Below are 13,588 nucleotides of genomic sequence, written 5' to 3'. Positions count from 1 at the left end.
AATTGTCATTTCTAAAGGAAAATTTGAATAAGTGAATAAGACAGCAAAAGCTTTCTGTTCAGATTATGAGCAGAACGGTTAACAGTTAAAGTCAAATAGCCCTTTGTTATCCTCACGGGTCACATTTAATTAACTTCTCCCCTCTGCCCATTTCTTTTTCAGTCTCACCACCTTATCCCCTCTCCCGTTTTTCTTTTTTGCCCTCTCTCGTCAGTTATTTTTCCTTAAAGACATGAGTGCATTTTAAAGGCACATTTGGATCCATATACACGGATACACTTGCAGTCTTAGCGCTATCAGATACATTAAAACTGTTCCTCAGAGGCTCTATGACGAGTAAGTTCTGCATGTGAACGCTATTGGAATACAGCTACAAAGAAAAGTGGGTGAGCGGGAAATGAGGGCTTACCCAATATGCGATCACTACTGTCAACATAATGGATAGATGGAGGTGGAAGAGAGAGATGGTGAGAAAATTAGGTAGCAGACAGTTTAGAAAGTGCTGATTAGGATTACTGCAGGAGAGGAGGAGGAAGAAGGGGGTCAGTGCGTGATGCGTCAGATATTAATAGTGAGTCTTTAGTTGTGAAACATGAATGCGCCATTTATTATGCAATAAGCTAACTGAAAAACCGAAGCAGATAAATCTGTTACATTCGGGGGCTCCAACAACAGTCGACCAGTACATTTAGCTTTCTGCCCCATAGTGATTGATGCATACCAGTAACATAATGTTAAAAAAACAGGCACATCTGGTTGCCGCTGACTCATTTCAGAAACATTTTAGAAAATATTGAACATGCAGTATAGACATGAATGTGTAAATGTTTGCTTTTGTCTATGTTGTGTAATGGTGTAATGTTTTGTAATGTGTATGATGATACAAACAATTGGGATTCATTATTTAATTATGTTTCCCTCTTCATTTACATGCCATTGTATGATTGATAAGTGAATTGTTTTGTATGTTTTTTATAAAGAAATACAAACGTGTTGGCTTAAGGCTTCGTACCGACTTCACAGTAAGTTTCAAGTAGTGAGTTTCCACCAATAGAATTGCACAAACCTAAATATTACAAAGAAAAACCTGCAATGGAAACGCACAGAATTCGAAAAAACTGAAAATGTCTATAAATGTCTGTATATGTATATCTATCTATCTATCTGTCGATTCTTGAATTTAATTTAATTTAATTTAATTTAATTTAATTTAATTTAATTTAATTTAATTTAATTTAATTTAATTTCATTTCATTTCATTTAATTGGGAGGAAAGTACCAAGTCCTGAAGGGGGTGTTTTCAGAGCACACCTCTTACACAGGTAACAGTCTATCTTTGCACACCCCCGTGTTTTTACTATTTTGGATTAACCCACCCCACTGACTGGAGACGGAAGATTGACGGATAGATTAAAGTAGGCTAGTAAAACAAGGTCCGGTGATTTGTTTAACTTTATCATGTCAATGACATCTGCAGTGTGGTAGAATTTCATAAAAATAGACAATGGAAAAAAAGTTGAATGCAAACTTTGCAAGCAACAGTTTGGATATCACAACTCCGCATCAAACATGGCGGTTCACCTGATAACGGTAAGATAACGGGCCCCGTCCGTCTGACAATATGAGCATATCAGAATTGACATATTTCAATGTTTTAGTCTAGTAATTGTTTTGTAACAGGCTCTGCCTGATGATGATGATGTGGCAGAAAAACCGCTCTGAAAAACTCTGAAAGCTTTCCTCAGAGAGGCACATTCGGCAGTGAGAAATAAACGTTTATCCCGTAAAGGCTGATTTATGGTCCCGCGTTACACCAACGCAGAGCTACGGCGTAGGCTACTGTACGTTGCGCGTGGCCGCGTAAACCTACGCCGTACCCTACGGCGTAGGGCCTGCGTCGTTTTAACGCGGAACAATAAATCAGTCTTAAACAGGGTTTTGTGAGTCACTTGGTGGTTGGTGTTCGCGACGCCAGCACAGGTGTATTAAGTACTTGAAAAAAGTAACTAAGTAAATGTAGAAATAGCATAACTGAAAAAGACTTTGGTAAAAGTTACAGTCACCCATAAGAAAATTACTGGAGTAAAAGTCCTAAAGTAGCTTACATTAAATGTACTTAAGTATCAAAAGTAGCCTATCTTGTGAAAACATATCAAGTATCAAAAGTATTTTATAGTACGCATGAAAAGAAGCAACACAACCAAAAATGGTCCTTCCCTTGTTTTTTTTTATTTTACTTTCAGGTGAATGAAATGTGGTACTCTTTCTTGCAAAATATAATTCTTTGATTATTTTAATTTGTAACGAGTAACGAGGTGGCAAATGCCAAAGTAACGAGGTAAAAGTATATTTTTTAACTTTTAAATGTAGTGAAGTAAAAGTAAAAGTCCTGATTTAAAAAAAAAAAACGCAAGTACAGTACAAATCCTCAAAAAAACTATTTAAGTAGTGTAACAAAGTTCATCTACTTCATTACTATACACCTCTGGACGCCAGGCATTGTGCAAAGTGCTGTCAGACCTAAACTTGAACGTAAAAGTAGCATTACAGCTAATTTATACTGAATAAAGCCACACACCTGAGTGAAAAAAGTGTCTTATCACCGTTGTCTTGTAAAGTCTGCCATAGCAAAGTGCTAACTGCAGGTAACTGAAAGGTGTAGCATCACCACAGGTTTATTCCAAAGGGGAGGAAAATGTGGCCTACTATGAAATAATGGTACAACATAAATGTGACACTAGGCTTTTTTTCTTTCTTTTAATCCCATAAGTACAATACCTGGTGGAAAGATATCACAGATTTGGTGCCGTTTAAAATCTCCCAAAATATATTCCCCATTACAGTCAAAAAGCCTGAAGATCCACATGCCAAATAAAATCTATCCTGATACAATAATGCTGCATTATTATTAAGCTTAAAACTAATTTAGTTTTAAAGACTGCATGTTATTTTATTTCAGCAATTAAAAGTTGTCATTTAATAATTGTGTTTAAATGTAATTAAAAAAAATCCTTAATACTAATAATAACAATTAATAATGTATTATTATTATATGTTTGGGTGTTTTTGTTAAATTAATTTTGACATTTTAGTTTAAGGCCATATCTTTCTAGCTCGTCTTTGCTTAAACAAAAGCCCACAAGCATGGATTATGCACATTTTAAAATGTGCATAATCTAAAGATCTGCCACAGCATTTCAATCAGGTTGAGGTCTGGACTTTAACTGGGCCATTGCAACACTGTGATTCTTTTGTTTTTCAGCTCTTCAGTCAATTTGCTGATGTTCTTGGGATAATTGTCCTGTTGTATGACCCAGTTTCAGTCAAACTTTAGCTCTCTGCCTCACATTTGACTCTCTAATACTTTGATATACATGTTTGACTGAGCATAAGGTGCCCAGGTCTGCAAAACAATCCCAATTCATCAGTTGGTATTCCAGTTGTTTGGGCTGATGTGCTGGATTTTGTTTTCGTCAAACATGAGGCTGCCTGTAATAGCCAACCATTTCCACTCAGTCTCATTTCAAAGGATACTTCTGCAAGGGCCTGTTTCAAAAAAGTGGACTGTGTAGCGACTCTAAATACATTGATCTTGAAACGAGGAGAAGTCTGGATTTTCAGTTTCAGATAGCAAGATATCTTAAACTCAGGAAAGAGGATTAACTGAAGCCTGTTCGACAAACTGAGATGACTTGTTCTCAGGTTGCTGAGAACATGTTCTCATGGTAATTTACTCTGTGGACAAGTTCCGGTCAAGAGCAGAGTTTTGCTGTTTTCTCACCTTCAAACAGCTGAAATTGGCTTAATTTCAGCCCACTTTTGTAATCCAAGACCAATCTTTGAGATTTCTGAAGAATGACATCCTGCATTGGATAGAGGAGGCTCCACTGGATTGAATATGCAGCCACATTTGGATTGAAAAAGTATATTTAGGGTCCAAACAGATAGTTTGTCATTCACTGATAGTCTTTGTTGGAGCATTACCGTCTTTCTGCACGGTGAAATGTACGGATCTCATCTGTACGTGGGTCACAAACATCATCCATTTTATGCCTTTTCCTCACAGCAAAGACTTTTTTTCTTTCCATCATTATCTCTTATTCCATCTTATTCCATCATATTTATTGGCTGTATATTTTTTAACAACATATAGTACTAAATTTCCTAGCCTTATTGATTAGCGATTGTGAGTTGGCCCATGCATTTACTCGCTCTTTTCTACTTCTTTCCTGCCACCTGTCATGCCGCCATGTCATTTTTTCCATAAAAAAGATCTATTTAGATTAACTGTATGAAGCAATAAAGGCTTTAATTCTTTTTTAATTTTAATTTTGTGGTGCCTTTTGTGGCCTTTATTGGCAGTAGGTGGGTATAGAGAGAGGGGAGACACGCAGGAAAGAGAGACAGGCCAGGACTCGAAGCTGCGCTGCCTGCACGGGGGCAATAGCCTCTGTAAATGATGCCTGCTCAACCCACTGAGCTATCGAGGGGCAAAGGCGCTAACTCTAATGATGAAAAGTAAAAGGATTTCTTCTGTTTACTTGTGGGTGCTGTGGTGAGTCACAGTATCAGAGCTTAATTTAAGATGACTTTTCATAGTCACAATGCACATGCCTAACTCAAGAGTCAACATACTCAGAGTTTCTCATCTCAGGGTCTGTCGACTCTTGAGTTTGTATTCAGACTCACTTTGTTGAACTGCCTTTCTGAAATAGGCCCCAGCAGTATTGTGGTTTGATCAGGTCCCACTCTGAAAAACAACCAAACCAACCATTTCCTCTTGATAGAGAAGACGTTTGTGTTTGTAACCCTTCCAGACAGCCCAGAGCTTTAATTGTACTCATATGAAATGTTTTTGCATTTGAACAGTGTCCATAACCTTTGGAAGTACAAACGTAATCCAGTACTGAAAACGACATCACCCTGCTCAGCAAGAGAATACTTTGGTTTTTCAATGTTTTTGTAAGCAGCATTGTTCCTTCATAGTGCACTTTTTCCTGGCAAGTCTGTATTTTGCAGAGTGAGTATGCGCTGGATTGGCTACTGACACTGAGTGGCAGCTTGGCTCTGTTGTAGATACAAGGCAATGAAGTGCAGGTGAGGGTAGACGAGATGAATTATATTTTGTTTGCAGGTGCTGCAGGTGCTCCCTGAGCTCTGCTTGGTAAAGGAGAGGGTTCTTAGCAAGCTAGTCTTCCTCTGTCATTCTTTAAATGTATCTTGTCACAAAGCGTGATATTCATCACAACACATTTGCAGGGAAATACACTTATTAATGCACAGCGACTCAGACTATGCGTGTGTGTGGTGTGAGAAAGCTGCTCGTAAAAATGACTTGAGAGGTCCTTGGCTCTATAAGCATGTTATGTTTTTGGATGAAAATATATTTAAACAACTGTTAACCAATTCAACTAATAATGTCACGGTGCATAGAGTAAGTTCAGATTGTTATTTAAATATTGTAATCGAAAAATTATACTCTCTAAAAAACTGATGCAGCTTGGTGAGATAAACACCTAGTAGAGGAATATTGACAATAAATTACTTTTCTGTGTTTCTTTGAAAGAATAACCTCTAAATATAATAGGAGAGCATAAGACCTGCGGTCGAGAGTCTACATAGTTTACCTTACCATGTATATAAGTACCTGTTATGCAAAGCAGATAAGTGAATTTCAGGCTCTGTGCATATGGTGTGAGAACAAGATGAGGGCAATGAACCATGGGAAAAAGGACTTAGAAGTGCTTGGAGTTGCAGTCTTTTGGAACAAATGAGGTTGGTGGCCATGGAACAGCCTCCTCTGGCACCGTTAATAATCCCAGTCCTCACTGTTTCTAGGGATGGCAACATTATCATTAGATCCATGGAAATGTGTTAGTGTGAGGGATGGCAATGACACCAATCTGTATCTCCCTATTGCCTTCATTAGCCCCTAATCCACTGATGATTGTTATTAGGGAGAAAGGCGTGTGTGTGCGCGTGTGTGTTAGGGAGAGGGAGAAAGAAATGCATTTTGGCATAGTCCTTTGAATATTAGCCTGGTGATTTATTATCTGGTTAATGCAGTTCTCCTTTCCCAAAGCGACATTGTCCTTTTGCCAATTAATTTTGAATCTTTTACAACCACAGAGAGGGAGAGGGAGGCATCAGGAGAGGGATCAACAGCAAACACATTTGTATGTGATGTATGCATTTATGTATGCACAACGGAGCTGAAACGAGACAAACAAAATCTAATCAAAGTGTAGATTTTCTGCTTTAACTTGAGGCATCACAAAATTATGGATTTAAAATGTTAATTTAGCTGTTTTTACTGAAATTTACTCAATATTAAAATCCTCAAAAGGGTTTGGGCCAAACTGATAATGTCTAATGCTTGGATTAAAATAATTTGCAGTCAATGAGTGTCTTGAGTCTGGAGCCCAGATTCTGAGTTTCCTCCTCGGATATGCTTTGCCAGTCCATCACTACTGCCACCTTCAGTTGTTGCTTGTTTGTGGGCCTTTCTGTCTTCAGTTTTCTATGAAGCGCCTCAAATGTGTGCTCTATCGGGTTGCGAGTAGGCGGTTGACTTGGCCATTGAAGAACATGCAGTTTCTTTTTCTTTAAAAAGTCGTGAGTTCCTCTTGCAGCAGGCTATGAAGAGGGACATCGTCCATCTGCACCACATCAGAGCATTTTGCTGAATGTGAGCAGAGAGTACTGTAAAACCAAATGCAACTCAGAATTCACCCTCACAACCTTTCTATGACTTTCACAGTGCTATGTGTGTGTCTGTGCACAAGTTACACTTCTTTATTTGCATGTTTATGCAAATCTGTAGCAACTGCGTGATGCTATCATGTCAATGATGTTTCTATCACTTTGCTACATCTATGTCACAAATGATTAAAATGTCTCTAAAGACTAGCCAGTACTGGCAGTGTGTACCCAGTAAAGTGGCCGGTGAATGTACATATATTTATAGAGCTCTATTTTGTCATCTACAGCTGGTTAAGGTTGCTCTTCTATCTTTTGATGTGTTCTTATGTTTTCTCTTGCCATACTCCTTCATCCCCTCACTTCTCTAATGCCATTGATTTATGCAACTGCTTGTTCGTGCTTTTCTTTTTCGTCTCCTTCTTAATTCTTGTATCCTCCTCCTTTTGTTGTTCAGCTGTTTCTATAACAACTGCAGGGTCATTTTTCAGCCTCTCAGCTTCACTCATAATCCTTTTCATGCACCACTCGACTCTTATTTTTCTGGTTTCTCTTTCCTGCTGCGCTCTCTATTGCTTGATGTTGTCCTGTCAATCGGAAAATACTCTGCTTTCCACATTTTTTGTCCAGGCTGGATCATTTAGTCCACAGTCGCATACTCTCTCTCCCCACTTCTCCATTACTGCATCATCTCCCAATGTGATGAAATACATAATATATATCAGAACTGACACAGTTTAAGCACTACATTGGATCCAGTCTTGAAATGACACCTCCACTGCTGTGATTTTTGAACATTGCTGTGTGTGTGTGTCTGTATGCATGGAATCATGGGTGTACTGAGGAGGACTGCGTGGGACCTTAGTGTTTTACCAGTGTTGCTGTGATTGCTTTTTACAACACACTGTACTGATTGTAATTACTGGTTGAAATATCTGCGTGGCTTCATCTTTCTTTTGGTTTTAACTTCCTTTGTCTCTTCTCCACTTAGTGCTTTCACAACAGAAAAGGAGGTGTATAATATTTCAATAGAAGCCAGTTTTACCTAATGAAATCTTTATATTTGTTTTTAAAAAGAAAATTGCATCTCAATTAAAGATACTAATATTCTAAGTTCCGAGCTTTCTAAAAGATATTCATCTTGAACATTATTAAAATAATGACTGAGAAAAGCTGATCAGATATGTTAAGGAAGGACAAGCTATTAAGGAGCAATAGCTACACTGAGAAGTGCAGGCAAGTCCTGAAACTATTATATACAGCCATGTACATCAATTAATACACTTTGTTTAATCCTGTGATGGTTTTTGGCGTGTCAAAACACAAGAACCTTCTGATCATAGTGGGTCTAAAAACTCCGCCAATTTCACTTCAGATAACCAGCAACAAAGAATTTTTTTCACGGTGCAAACCCCCCCAAAAAACTGCACTAAGAAGCCATTTACTGGGTCATTGGAAGTTGATCATTAATTAGGGCCCGAGCACTGACAGTGAGGAGGCCCTATTGTGGCTGTAGGAATTTTTCTAGTTTTTCTCGTTTTTTTACCTTATTTTTCCAACGAAATGAGGGCCTTTTTTCCCCCTAAACGTGCCCCAAAAGTCACCAAATTTTGCATGCAAGCCAGGCCTGGCAAAAAATGTGATATTTAATGGTTTGCATTAATGGACTGGCCTAATGGCTCAACAGCGCCCCCTAGAAAAGTTCGTGCCTCAAGCCCCACAATACGGTTTGATGTACATGCACGAAAATCGGTACACACCTGTATCATGTCGCAACTCAAAGAAAAGTCTCTTTGGCGCCATGGCCGAAACCGAACAGGAAGTCGGCCATTTGGCGCAATTTATGCCATTTCTTGGGCCGTTAATGCGGCCCGAACCGTAACGTGCACCCAGGTGTGTTATACATCAAAATGTGCGTCTCCATCCTGCGACGATGGGCATTACTTTTCTCAGTCAAAAGTGTTACCGTGGCGACGCTAGACGCCAAAAAGCACGCCCCCCCTTCAACTGATTGGTCCATATCTGATAGTTCCTACTTTCTGCTATAACTTTTGCATGGTTTGATATAGAGAGTCGTGGCTGGTGTCATCCGCTAAATGTCCAGGCCTGAAGACATCTACATGCAAGTCATATAAGCGTTTCCACTGCAGCACGCCTGAACGTGCACAAGGGTGCGAGGGCCCGTTCATTGCTGCTTGCAGCTTTAATTAGTCTTTATACCTCTAAAATTAGATTTTTGGGGAGTTGAGGTATTTGAAGTGAAGCATCCAGTGTATGGTAAGACAATAGTAAGAAGGAAAGACATAATGAGTGGTATTAGAAGTGTTTTTTAGAGAAGCAATTGACATGGATCCCTCGAGAAAAGGGTTTAACATGATTAGCTTTTAAATAATTTGAGATCAAGTCAAATATATAATAAATGCATTTACGTATATCGACAAAAAAAAAAAAAAAGTAAAGTGCGACCTGAACAGAAGGTGTTTACAGAATCATAACCCAGCGCTAGAAATTCCACAACTTTCTTTTATTAGATTATAAAACTTTCTTTTATTAGATTATTGTATTATTGTATTAGACTTAGTCCTAGTGGCTGCTCCTTCGTATTCTTATAATACACCTTTGCCATGACTACCGTATTTTCGCGACCATAAGGCGCACATAAATTTATTTATTTTTTTTTTAAATGTGCCGTAGGGGTGGGCGGTACACCGGTGTCATAGTCATCACCGGTGTGAAACTGCGCCACGACATGGATTTTGCAATACCGTCAATACCGTAATAAATCAATTGTAAAATAATAAGCCTAAATAAGGCATTAAAAACGTCGGTGATATGCAAGGTTTGCTTCTGTGTTGTGACAGCAAGAGGTGGAAACACAAGCAACCTGTTTCATCACTTAAAAAACACGCACGCCCGTGAATATGAAGAGGCAACCCGGGCCAAAACGAGCGCAAGCGGGACCAGCAGCTGCTGCTGGGACCGCTGCTCCGCTGGTGCTGCACGTCCCAAGAGTACACAGCTTTCACTGTTTTCACATCGTTTACTGCTGCTACACCTTACGACAAGAGTAGTAAGAAATGACAGGGCTTAAAGTATTGTACAGGCTGGATCTCCGGCGTACGGAGTTTTTTTTCTCGGCGTGCGAGTTTGACTGCTTAAAAAAAAAAAAAAAAAAGGTTTGAGAGAAAAAAAAAGTCTTAGTCAACCGTATTCGTCTACCAATGGAATGAGAGGAAAGCAGCTCTGGCTCAACCAAACTAACACTAGCCAATCAGAAGTAGAGCTGGGCGGGTCTTTGACGGCAGCGGAGCGCAGAGCGCTGTTTCAACCTGCTGGAATACCAGTCACCCACTTCAAGATGGAGAAAAAATTAATGAATGTCGGTTTAAAAGAATCTTTTTGCCCAGAAGAAAAAAAGAGTGACAAAAAAACACCCATAACCATGTTCTTCTCTCGAAAAAACACACCTGTACCGCAGGCTTTAGAAGAAAAAGACGCTACAGCGCGAGTCGGGATGGAGCGGCTCAGAACAGCAGTGAAATACGTGCGAGGCGGGGCTGATCTCCGCAATTTGAAGCTTTCTATAATAATTATTAAAAAAAAAAGGGTTGCACTATGTGAATATCACTTATCACGGGTTCTTTTTGGAACGTAACCCTCTCGAAAAACAAGGGATTACTGTATATGAATACTCCAACCAGCCCAACCGAGGTCCAGTATTACATTTTAAGACAGGTTTACAAAATATTTAAAATATAATATAATAAAAATGAATATAATATATATATAAATTATAATATATATAATAAAATATATTATAAAAATATTAACCTTATTCACATAAAGGGACAGGACAGGCTACTCCTCCCAAAACGTACCAAAAAATACCGTGATATTATACCGTCACCGTTCAAAAGATGAAAAATACCGTGATATTAATTTTAGGTCATATCGCCCACCCCTAATGTGCCGGGCGCCTTATGAAACAGTGCGCCGTGTCTATTACCTGAATTACGGTAATGTAAGGCCGGCCACCATGAGAACGGTAAAGGGAGAAGGGGGCGGGTGAAGCCCCCGTGAGTTGCGGTTTGAATGAGACCATCCACTGAGCTGATTAATGCAGAAACAGATGATGAAGACTTTTAAGGATTTGCTTGATGCGTAAAGTGAAATAAAATACAATCAAACTAGGTTTTGCTCCGCTATATTTTTAAATAATCACACTTGTGTGTGTGTGTTCTGCAGCGCGCGTGTGTTTTGCATGTCGGAACCGAGGATGCACCTGCCGTGGGTTTGCGGGGTCCGATCGCCGCATCCCCGCGGCAGATCCGGCTGAAATGCCAGTTGTCTTTCCCCGGGAGCCCCTGCTACCAGTCCATGTAGGCTCCTCCGGTCCCGGCCGGTCGGAACCGGTCACGTTCCCCGGTTAAAGCCGCGGTGATACGCGCTGCTGCAGCCCGACTTCCTGGTTCCCCAAGCGGGGTCCGATCGACCTGGTTCCCGGCCGCTTTGCGAGCAGAGATTTCTGGGGTACGTCCCAGGTCGGACCAGCTTCACCCTCCGAGATTTCCAGCCAAATCTGTCGGTTACAAACCCGGTACCGGATCCCGACATGCGCGTGTGTGTTCGCGGTGCGAAACACACACATTCTCATATGTGGCGCTTGCCTGCCGCGCACTGGCGCAGCTGAATTAGCGGAGCGGAGCTCCTGTCGGATACAACCCGGTACCAGCGCGGGGGGGGCGGAGCGGGTCCCGGGACCCGGTCCAGCGCGGGGGAGCGGACGGGGAGCGGACCCGGCCCAGCGTGGGGGGGGGGCGGAGCGGGACCCGGGACCGCCGCGGTCGGGATCCGCAGCACAACGGGGTATGAAAAGTTAATTTACTCTTGTGCTTGCCTGCCACGCTGATGGACAGAAACTGCCGCCGATGGTGATTTTTAAAAGAAAAGCGTTGCCTAAACAGACTTTTCCAGCCAGAGTGAAATGAAAAGAGCTGGTGGCTGAGACAGGTTTATGTGCGGCGCCCCGGTGTTTTTTTTTAATTATTTAATGCGGAAACAGAATATGAACCTTGGAAGGGTTTGATTGATGTGAAAAGTTAAATAAAATATCAAACTAAGTTTTGCTTCCGCTCTATTTTTAGCGCGTGTGTGATTTTTGCGGTGCGCATGTGTGCAGCTCCGTCTCTGTAGACGGCGCCTTTTGGGTCGGTGGCCGTATGTGTGTTTTAAAACCAAAAATGACACACAAAACTGAGGGTGCGCCTTTCCACACAGTGCGCCGTATGGTCGTGAAAATACGGTACAAGTAAAGACTGGACATCTTAAATTTGTCTGAATTCTTGTTAGATTTGTTTTGCAAACTGCAAAACAATAGCATGCCAGCTCTGGTGCTTTCCTGTTAGCTCTCATCACTAATCAGGCCAACATGGGGACATGCTTGGTCCTGCCAGGAAGGTGCAGCATGAACATGATGAACACTAGTAAAAAAAATTATGTCAATTTCCTCCCATATCAACCAATAATTGCCAATAAATCCCAGTTTCACATTATCCCATGATTCGATGTACAATCTAATTCGCCCCATATGGTCACACTGTGAAGCATTCAGAGAAATAAATAAAAAGTTAAGTGTACAAATCCGACCCTACATTCATTACTGATCTCACATGTCCGTGACAGGACAATTAGAAAGAAGTTGAGAAAGTAGAGTTGGTTTGGAAGGGTTCCCAGGAGAAACTCTCTTTTGTCTAAAGAAAACAAAGAAAAACAAGCACATGGATTTTTGCAAAGCTTCTGGACTAAAATAACATGAACAGATGAGACTAAGTGGAGCTTATCTTCAATGCACAGTGCCATACTATGTGAAACCTAACTGCAAGTAGAAACGTATCATACCCAGTGTTAAGCCTGGTGGTGGAGGGCTTAGGGTTAGTTTTGCAGTCCCAGCACATGGGCATCTTGCATTCATTTACACAACCATGAACAACTGTGACCATACCTGAGTACAGAAGCAAATGTAAGGCCATCTGTCTACTACCTAAAGCTTGGCCAGAATTGGGTCATGCAACGTGACAGCGATGTGCAAAGCACCAGGAAATCTAAATCTGAATGGCTGCAACAGAATGAAGGATTTGGAATGACCTACTCAAAGACCAAACCTCAACCCACATGAAATACTTATGTATGAGAGCATCACATCGGTGAAAGACTCTGATGGACTGAAACCATGTTGTAAAGAAGGAATGGGCCAAAATTCCTCCACAATAATGTGAGAGTGTAAATGAGAAGTCCAATAGCTGCTTCTAAAGGTAGATCTACAAAATATTGACTTGTGGGGGTTATTATGTTTTTCTTTTTTTGTTAGATGAAAGATGGAACAGAAAAAAAAGAACGTTATTGTTCGTCTGATTTGCTCCAATGGACAACAAGTAAAATAGATAGAGCACTGAATGAATACAAAGTATTTTTATTATTATGGGACAGTTCTGGCAGATATAAAGGAGCCTGTGGTTGAGTTTGTAGGGGTTTTCCCGTTGGGAAATCAGTTGTTTGAGCCTCAGTCCTTTGTTAAAATATCTCTCAGAATGACACCCAACCCCACGTTGTCTCTGATGTGCTCATTGGCATGTGATTATACGCACAAAGTGCGGCTCAGTGTTCATAGAGTACATAAACCCCAATCACAAAAAAGTAAAGAAAAAACAAAATTAGCAAATCTCATTAACCCATATTTCACCTAGCACAACAACAGAGAACATCAAATGCTAAATTGAGAAATAAAACCATTCAATTAAAAAAGACTGACTCACTTTGAATTTGCTGGCAGCAACATGTCTCAAAGGGAGGCTAAATCCCGCAGCATCTTTCTTTAACAACTGCTCATAAA

At 40.5% G+C, this 13,588-nt stretch overlaps 1 protein-coding gene across 1 annotated transcript in view; it reads left to right on the top strand.

The window, feature by feature from the left end:
- si:ch211-186j3.6 (neural-cadherin) overlaps positions 1 to 13,588 on the top strand; it is a 361,581-nt gene that overhangs the window by 93,333 nt on the left and 254,660 nt on the right. The window lies entirely within an intron of this gene.

The sequence above is a fragment of the Cololabis saira genome, chromosome 2 (genome assembly GCF_033807715.1).
Source record: "Cololabis saira isolate AMF1-May2022 chromosome 2, fColSai1.1, whole genome shotgun sequence".
Taxonomy (NCBI): domain Eukaryota; kingdom Metazoa; phylum Chordata; class Actinopteri; order Beloniformes; family Belonidae; genus Cololabis; species Cololabis saira.
This window is presented reverse-complemented; position numbering and strand designations above follow the sequence as displayed.